The sequence below is a fragment of the Anopheles funestus genome (assembly GCF_943734845.2).
Source record: "Anopheles funestus chromosome X unlocalized genomic scaffold, idAnoFuneDA-416_04 X_unloc_38, whole genome shotgun sequence".
Lineage (NCBI taxonomy): Eukaryota > Metazoa > Arthropoda > Insecta > Diptera > Culicidae > Anopheles > Anopheles funestus.
Genome location: NW_026045163.1, coordinates 157,591 through 167,500, shown reverse-complemented (window position 1 = coordinate 167,500; position 9,910 = coordinate 157,591). Strand labels below are relative to the sequence as shown.

General features: G+C 47.2%; 2 non-coding genes across 2 annotated transcripts in view; both read right to left on the bottom strand.

Annotated features, from left to right (window-relative positions):
• The window catches only part of LOC125773524 (large subunit ribosomal RNA), a 4,179-nt gene extending 3,991 nt beyond the window's left edge, over positions 1 to 188 (bottom strand). Inside the window, exon 1 of the ribosomal RNA XR_007420182.1 lies at positions 1 to 188. This exon is cut by the window's left edge and continues 3,991 nt beyond it. This is a non-coding gene — a ribosomal RNA (large subunit ribosomal RNA).
• A 709-nt stretch (positions 189 to 897) lies between these two features.
• Positions 898 to 1,055, bottom strand: LOC125773516 (5.8S ribosomal RNA). Its single transcript, XR_007420174.1, has one exon. It is a non-coding gene; the product is annotated as a 5.8S ribosomal RNA (ribosomal RNA).
• Positions 1,056 to 9,910: the final 8,855 nt, after the last annotated feature.

Genomic DNA, 9,910 nt, shown 5'->3' with positions numbered 1-9,910 from the left:
TGCACCGTGCATAGTAGATAATGGTCGTTCCAGTACACGGAATCGGACAGGTGCAGTTACACACCGTCCCTACGTGCTGAGCTTCTCCCGTTTCGCTCGCAGCTACTCAGGGAATCCCGGTTGGTTTCTTCTCCTCCCCTTATTAATATGCTTAAATTCTGGGGGTTGTCTCACATCACTTGAGGCCTACAACAAAATCAGTCACATTCCATTCGTTTCGAACCCGGGGCATAGCGAACCGATATATACGCAACAACACTTCACACACACACACACACGGATTGGGCAATTTACGGTCATTTTTGAATCAACGATGGCCCCCCCGAGCACGTTGTCCGAATATCACTCCAATAAGGACAACGAGTTCCGCTCGGCATCGTTTTGATTCGATCTCTCAACAACAACTCTCGGTCGACTTGGTCGACTTGGACCCACGATGTCTCCCCCCGAGCATGTCGAGCCAACTGCACCACTATTGTATTGGACAACATGTTCCCCTCGGGCATCGATGGGTTAATCATGCACCACTATTATAAAACCCTTTGACGTTTTCCCCCAAGCACGTTGATCCAGTATTACGACGGATACGGTCAACGAAATCTTGGACATCAAAGAGGTTTTCGATTGAATTTCCCCATGTTTCACAACGTACTCTTAGCGGTATCCTACGATACGTCTCACTCTATTTGTGTGTGTGCGCGTTTACGTGCGTGCGATTTATGCGGTTCACCCCTTTACTTTCAGCGCCCTGCGGTCCCAACAAAGGTCCCGAGCACGCCATTATGCACAGTGTGGAAGCGTGTTTCCCCCACGACACTAGACGGGCTGCTCGCCATAGTGTTCTATTGTGGCACGCTCCACCCTGAAGTTTGGTTTGTTGTATATCAAGGAATTGATAGGCACTCAAGAATGTGTGCATCGGCCGGGTTTAATCGTCCGACGCGCAATATGCGTTCAACTTATCGGTGTTCATGTGTCCTGCAGTTCACATTGTGACGCGCATTTAGCTGCGGTCTTCATCGATCCATGAGCCGAGTGATCCCCTGCCTAGGGTTTTATAGTAAGGTTCCCAATGTAACACAATCCCGGTGGTACGTCCAAAGACTAACTTTCTGACTAAGTTGTCTTTATTACCCAATAGTCCCAGGCCTTGTGACTTGTGGCTCATGTCTACGCCCATGGCCACCATTCGCTAAGATAGTTTTGAAGTCACTTTGAAGGCCCAGGAACAACTCTCTTAGCACATCGGTTAACCTGGCGCCGCAGTCAACTCATGTGCTTGGATCGGATCGAGCTATTGAGTATTGGGCCTGCATACTCGCTCATCCGTATCCTTTGCGTACCGCCCCATGGCCCTTGTATGTCTGCACCACAGTTCCTGTTCGTTCCGTGCCTATGGCCGGATACGTATTGCACATCGGTTAACCTGACGCCGCAGTCAACTCATGTGCTTGGATCGGATCGAGCTATTGAGTATTGGGCCTGCATACTCGCTCATCCGTATCCTTTGCGTACCGCCCCATGGCCCTTGTATGTCTGCACCACAGTTCCTGTTCGTTCCGTGCCTATGGCCGGATACGTATTGCACATCGGTATACCTGTCGCTACTCAGGCAACTCGTGTGCGTGGATTGGATCGAGAACATGGTGTGTGCCCCATGTTATAATTGATAGTCCATATCCACTTTATAGGTTAAAGTCATAAGTTGTGATTGCACAACCATTCTTCATAAGAGTTTAATCACTCTTCAACTAACTTTCGTTCTGGTGTCTTGGTATCAAATCGCGTAAGACACAAGATTCTACTGGCCAAATAGAATCTAGCACATTGGTTAACCTGGCGCCGCAGTCAACTCATGTGCTTGGATCGGATCGAGCTATTGAGTATTGGGCCTGCATACTCGCTCATCCGTATCCTTTGCGTACCGCCCCATGGCCCCGTCCTTAGAGTTAATGACTAGTAGGCTTAACTCTTTGTATGTCTGCACCACAGTTCCCGTTCGTTCCGTGCCGTGGCCGGATACGTATTGCACATCGGTATACCTGTCGCTACTCAGGCAACTCGTGTGCGTGGATTGGATCGAGCTCATGGGGTGTGTAGAGATTCCATGTTATAATTGCAAGTCCATATCCACTTTATAGGTTAAAGTCATAAGTTGTGATTGCACAACCATACTTCATAAGAGTTTAATAACTCTTCAACTAACTTTCGTTCTGGTGTCTTGGTATCAAATCGCATAAGACACAAGATTCTACTGGCCAAATAGAATCTAGCACATTGGTTAACCTGGCGCCGCAGTCAACTCATGTGCTTGGATCGGATCGAGCTATTGAGTATTGGGCCTGCATACTCGCTCATCCGTATCCTTTGCGTACCGCCCCATGGCCCCGTCCTTAGAGTTAATGACTAATAGGCTTAACTCTTTGTATGTCTGCACCACAGTTCCCGTTCGTTCCGTGCCGTGGCCGGATACGTATTGCACAACAGTAGATACCATCACCTGACGTATCTAACACACCACTATTGTAACTCGTCGTCGAAGGACCTTTCAAGTGCCTGATGGCCAGGGGAGCTCTTACACGGCACGGAGACACAGTGATGCTCGCCCATCACAGTGTACAACGATCGAGTTTGCTTAAGTGTCTGGGTACCTACACACCAGACACAATGCAATGGCCACGGATCCACACAAGGCACATCACATGCAGAAAGCTTCACCAGATTATGACACATACCACACTCTTGTAACTCGTCGTCGAAGGGGCGTTCAAAGTGCCTTACGGCTAGGGGAGATCTAGCACGGCACGGAGACACAGTGATGGTTGCCCATCAAAGTGTACAACGATCGAGTTTGCTTTCCGCGCAAGCGTTCTAAGTGTCTGGGTACCTACACACCAGACACAATGCAATGGCCACGGATCCACACAAGGCACATCACATGCAGAAAGCTTCACCAGATTCTGACACATACCACACTCTTGTAACTCGTCGTCGAAGGGGCGTTCAAAGTGCCTTACGGCTAGGGGGGATCTAGCACGGCACGGAGACACAGTGATGGTCACCCATCAAAGTGTACAACGATCGAGTTTGCTTTCCGCGCAAGCGTTCTAAGTGTCTGGGTATCTAAGCACCAGACACAATGCAATGGCCACGGATCCACACAAGGCACATCACATGCAGAAAGCTTCACCAGATTCTGACACATACCACACACATGCAACTCGTCGTCGAAGGGGCGTTCAAGTGCCTTACGGCTAGGGGAGATCTAGCTCGGCACGGAGACACAGTGATGGTCACCCATCAAAGTGTACAACGAACGAGTTGGCTTTCAACAAATTCTGACACATAGCAAGCGAGCGACCGAGCTACACCGAAGGCAGCCCATGGTTGGTCACTCGCGGACGATCATCAGTAATGATCCTTCCGCAGGTTCACCTACGGAAACCTTGTTACGACTTTTACTTCCTCTAAATCATCAAGTTCGGTCAACTTCAGCCATGCCAGCTGCAGCTCACGAAGGAACCGCGGAAGGTAAGCCTCCAGAAACCTCACTAAATAATCCATCGGTAGTAGCGACGGGCGGTGTGTACAAAGGGCAGGGACGTAATCAGCACTAGCTAATGACTAGTGCTTACTAGAAATTCCAGGTTCATGGGGACCGTTGCAGTCCCCAATCCCGACTAGATGGGCATTTTAGTGATTTCCCGTTCCTCTCGGAATGGGGGCGCCTATTGGCGAGAACACGCTGCGACCCACATTGTAGCACGCGTGCAGCCCAGAACATCTAAGGGCATCACGGACCTGTTATCGCTCATTCTCAGCTTGCTAAACACAAGTTGTCCCGCTAAGCAGGGCAAACGTAGCCGACGACCGCCCGTGAAGGCGCCGCCCGGCTGTAACGTCAGGTGCGCCCGGAGGCGCACTGCTGACAGCGTTCTAGTTAGCATGTTTGAGTCACGTTCGTTATCGGAATTAACCAGACAAATCATTCCACGAACTAAGAACGGCCATGCACCACTACCCTTAAATTTGAGAAAGAGCTATCAATCTGTCTTACCTCGATAAGTTTGGACCTGGTAAATTTTCCCGTGTTGAGTCAAATTAAGCCGCAAGCTCCACTTCTTGTGGTGCCCTTCCGTCAATTCCTTTAAGTTTCAACTTTGCAACCATACTTCCCCCGGAACCCGATTTTGGTTTCCCGGAAGCGACTGAGAGCACCGAATAGGGGTAGCGTCTCCCAATTGCTAATTGGCATCGTTTACGGTTAGAACTAGGGCGGTATCTAATCGCCTTCGATCCTCTAACTTTCGTTCTTGATTAAAGAAAGCATCCATGGCAAACGCTTTCGCTTCAGTTGGTCCTACGACGGTCTACGAATTTCACCTCTCGCGCCGTAATACCAATGCCCCCAACTACTTCTGTTAATCATTACCTCTAGGTTTCTGACAAACCAACGAAATCGTATAAACCGAGGTCATATTCCATTATTCCATGCAAGATTATTCTCGGCCAACGCCAACCCCACGGGGGGGCCGGACGCTTTGTCTTAGCCTGCTTTGAGCACTCTAATTTGTTCAAGGTAAATGTGAGTATCTTGAGCACCATGAGGAGCCCGTGCCGGAGTTAACCGGTAGCACGGTACTCGTTCACAGAGTAACGCCCAAGTACACCATTGTGAGTCGCAGCCGTGAGCGCGCGCACGAACGGCCCCGGCGTGTAACCGGGCGCCCGTGGCGGTCACGTGTCTGGACGGGCAATCAACTTCGAACGTTTTAACCGCAACAACTTTAATATACGCTAGTGGAGCTGGAATTACCGCGGCTGCTGGCACCAGACTTGCCCTCCACTTGATCCTTGTTGAAGGATTTATACTCAACTCATTCCAATTATGGACCATCGTTAGAGAGGTCCATATTGTTATTTCTCGTCACTACCTCCCCGTACTGGGATTGGGTAATTTACGCGCCTGCTGCCTTCCTTGGATGTGGTAGCCATTTCTCAGGCTCCCTCTCCGGAATCGAACCCTGATTCCCCGTTACCCGTCGCAACCATGGTAGTCCTCTACACTACCATCAATAGTTGATAGGGCAGACATTTGAAAGATCTGTCGTCAGTCGACAAGCGACCATACGATCTGCGTCCTTATCCAGACTTCAACTCAAGCCGCCCGGAGGCGATTGGTTTAACTAATAAGTGCACCAGTTCAGCTACCCGCGAGGGCAACAGTCCCGGCATGTTGCATGTATTAGCTCTGGATTTTCCACAGTTATCCAAGTAACTAGTGGTAGGATGATCTTGTGAATTATAGCTGTTATACTGAGCCTTATGCGGTTTCACATTCATTTATGTTTGTACTTAGACATGCATGGCTTAACCTTTGAGACAAGCGTATATTACTGGTAGGATCAACCAGAATTCGTTCCACTACAGACACACACTCGCTTAGTGGGAAATAAATTTCCACACAACTCTCTCTCTCTAGAACCATATGGAATGGCTCTTTGGTGTTGGGTAAGGCACCAATTTGTTGGGGTGTAACGGTCACCACCAACTTTAAGTTTGTTAGGGCACAACGGAAACCACTAACTAAACTTTAGGAAACTAAATTTCCTCACACATTATCTCTCACCATATTAACACTAGGTGCTATCCACGATTGTACAACGTTTCAACTCTTGAATCGACCGTAGGGCCGCGGAATTGCTTCCGGGCCCCTATTCTCGCTATTAATTGTTCATCTCTTTCAATACATCGAGTTCGTTCCATTGGGTAGTTCGCATGGCGAACGTTTTGATGCAGCCCCCTGGGGGACCACGGCACTTTACACCGGGTATGGTGTATGCGCAACCTACAGATAACAATAAACCCCTTATGCGTGTGTAAACCGATGTTGGGCTGCTCAACATCTTTCATGGTTACATCACTTGCACCAGAACCCACGGTGCCGATTTGGTAATATGTTGTACATTTACTCTCAAGATGTACGCTTCGGCCCCTTATTCAGGGGCTCAAGCTATTACCAGCAAGAACAATCCTCATCCAGACTTGAACTCGAAACACCCGCAGGCGAACGGTTTAACTAATAAGTGCACCAGTCTTGAATCCATGCGTCGGTGGAAACAATGCCGGCGTGTTGCATGTATTAGCTCTGAACTTAGCGAGTGATTGCCTTGCAGCTGTCGAACTGAGCGTAGAGCGTGATTATCGCTCACTTGAACCATGTTGAATGGCTCTTTGGTGTAGGGTAAGGCACCAATTTGTTGGGGCGTAACGGTCACCACCAACTTAAGACTTGCTTATAGGCATTTCAACGTTTTCAACTCTTAAATCGACCGTGTTTCATTATCATCTCTTCTTCTTATTAAATGCATCGAGTTCGTTCCATTGGGTAGTTCGCGTGGCGAACGGTTTGATGCAGCCCCCCGGGGGGGACCACGGCACTTTACACCGGGCATGGTGTATGCGCAACCTACAGATCACCAATATATTTGTGATCGATAATGCACACTTCTTACACGACTGACCAGTCGACAGCGCTGCCTTCCTATTATGCGTGTGTAAACCGATGTTGGGCTGCTCAACATCTTTCACGGTTACATCACTTGCACCAGAACCCATGGTGCCGATTTGGTAATATGTTGTACATGGTCTCAAGATGTACGCTTCGACCCCTTAAGGGCTCAAGCTATTACCAGCAAGATCAATCCTCATCCAGACTTGAACTCGAAACACCCGGAGGCGAACGGTTTAACTAATAAGTGCACCAGTCTTGAATCCATGCGTCGGTGGAAACAATGCCGGCATGTTGCATGTATTAGCTCTGAACATAGCGAGTGATTGCCTTGTAGCTGTCGAACTGAGCGTAGAATGTGATTATCGCTCACTTGAAAGGGTCAAGCCCTTTCGAGTCGTCCGGTTTTTACGCCAGACGACTCGGTTCACCATCTTTCGGGAAGGGACCGTCTCGGTCGCAAGCTGCTCCGGTCCCCAAACAACCTGCGACAAATGATAGGAAATGCCGACATCAATACGTGTTCAGTTTGGTTTATCGCTCATAGGTCTTTTTGACCATCGATCCCTGATTATAACTCTCAATTAAACAGTCAGGAGAGTAAGGCATGCCCATCGATATCTCATCGACAGGCGATACCGCAAGAACGGCCAACGACACATCAGGTGATCGATTATTGCTACGACTTTTGCTTAATCGTTTCCACTCCTTAGAGAAAGAAACCCCCGGGGACCGTCTCGGTCGCAAGCTGCTCCGGTCCCTAAACAACCTGCGACAAATGATAGGAAATGCCGACATCAATATGTGTTCAGTTTGGTTTATCGCTCATTGGTCTGTTTGACCATCGATCCCTGATTAAACTCTCAGTAATCCAGTCGGGAGAGTAAGGCATGCCCATCGATATCTCATCGACAGGCGATACCGCTTGAACGGCCAACGACACATCAGAGGATCGTATCTTGCTACAACTTTTGCTTAATCGTTTCTTCTCCTTGGAGAAAGAAACCCCCGGGGACCGTCTCGGTCGCAAGCTGCTCCGGTCCCTAAACAACCTGCGACAAATGATAGGAAATGCCGACATCAATACGTGTTCAGTTTGGTTTATCGCTCATTGGTCTTGTTTGACCATCGATCCCTGATTAATACTCTCAATTAGAAGGTCGGTAGAGTAAGGCATGCCCATCGATATCTCATCGACAGGCGATACCGCATGAACGGCCAACGACACATCAGAGGATCGTATCTTGCTACAACTCTTGCTTAATAGTTTCCACTCCTTGGAGAAAGAAACCCCCGGGGACCGTCTCGGCCGCAAGCTGCTCCGGTCCCTAAACAACCTGCGGCATCAAATGATAGGAAAAGCCGACATCAATACGTGTTCAGTTTGGTTTATCGCTCATAGGTCTGTTTGACCATCGATCCTAGAATTCAACTTTCGAGTAAGGCATGCCCGTCGATATCTCATCGATAGGCGATACCGGTAGAACGGCCAACGACACACATCTAGGATCGCATTTACTCTTCCTTGGATGGATAACCAATACCCTAGGACCGTTTCATCGCGAGCTGCTCCGGTCCTCAAACAACTCGCGAACCACCGATAGGATGATATTAGGAATGGCCGACTTTCATCCTTTAACTCTCAGTTCTGCTTACCAAAACATAGGTACTTGGACCTTAAAGACCACTATATGTTCCCCGATCGGGGGCAATCGGAACGTCTATCCATCATCAACATCGTTTCACTCATTCCGAACCACCAAATTGGACAGACAGTACCATATTCACCAACCGATTGCTTCAACTTCGCAAACTGTATGGTAAGTTCTACTAATTTCACATCTTACCATCGACTAATAGTGCATAAATCCACTTGGAAATCACTTTTCCTTGGTCCTCGGACCTTCTACGACAACGTCCAACAAATATCCGAAGTCGTTTCCCAACTTAGACCAAGCATTTCGTATCTTTACTTCTAATCGATTTTTTCTCGCATAATTGACGATCAAAATCTAAAAACCACATTTTGAGCCAGAAGCAGTCGTCCGATCGTCCTGGGGGTAGTCTCAATCGATTTAGAAGGGTCCAATTCATAAAGATACATACTCAGTCAAAATCATGCTTCTGGCTCACCTACCCCCTATATAGTAAACGAAAGCGTACAGGCGTGGAAAACGTGCCATTTTTCTCCATCACGGACTTTTTTTTTCTCGTTGCACCGACTCTAGTAAAAAAGTGAAATTTTTTACTAGTTACCAACTTTTGCAAATTATCATCGGATATCACTTTTTATGGTCTATAGTAAGTTCTTATCACGTTTTAGTAGTTTTTGAAAAAAAAATTTTTTTGAACTTTTCAAAATTTTTCAAAACAAAGTTTTTGTAGGCGGTTTTGTGTATGGAGGGTTACTAGTCTCGGGGTCACTGTTTGACCAAAAAACCACTATATATCATTCGAAAGGTAATTTCAAGGGCTACAAAAAATTGTTCTACGGCACCCCCCTCCGACGTCTAGTATTCGAGTTATTGGCCAAAAACCATCACTTGAGCGATTTTTCGTTCAGGGTACCCGACTCTAGTAAAAAAGTGAAATTTTTCTCGATTGACCAAGTGTTGCAAATGACCATCGGATTTCACTTTTTATGGTCTATAGTGAGTTCTGATCACGATTTGGTACTTTTTGAAAAAATTTTTTTGACGCACTTTTCAAAATTTTGCAAAACCAAAACTTTTTAGGCGGTTTTGTGTATGGAGGGTTACTAGTCTCGGGGTCACTGTTTGACCAAAAAACCACTATATATCATTCGAAAGGTAATTTCAAGGGCTACAAAAAATTGTTCTACGGCACCCCCCTCCGACGTCTAGTATTCGAGTTATTGACCAAAAACCGCAACTATAGCGGTTTTTCGTACAGGGTACCCGACTCTAGTAAAATGATGCGATTTTTACTAGTCTAGGAACTTTTTGGTCAAAAAATCAAGTATATGTCATTCGATAGATAATTTCAAGGGCTACCAAAAATTGTTCCACGACACCCCCCTGCGACGTCTAGTATTCGAGTTATTAGCCAAAAACCGCAACTTAAGCGGTTTTTCGTCCAGGGTACCCGACTCTAGTAAAATGATGCGATTTTTACTAGTCTAGGGAACTTTTTGGCCAAAAATCAAGTATATGTCATTCGATAGATAATTTCAAGGGCTACCAAAAATTGTTCCACGACACCCCCCTGCGACGTCTAGTATTCGAGTTATTAGCCAAAAACCGCAACTATAGCGGTTTTTCGTCCAGGGTACCCGACTCTAGTAAAATGATGCGATTTTTACTAGTCTAGGGAACTTTTTGGCCAAAAATCAAGTATATGTCATTCGATAGATAATTTCAAGGGCTACCAAAAATTGTT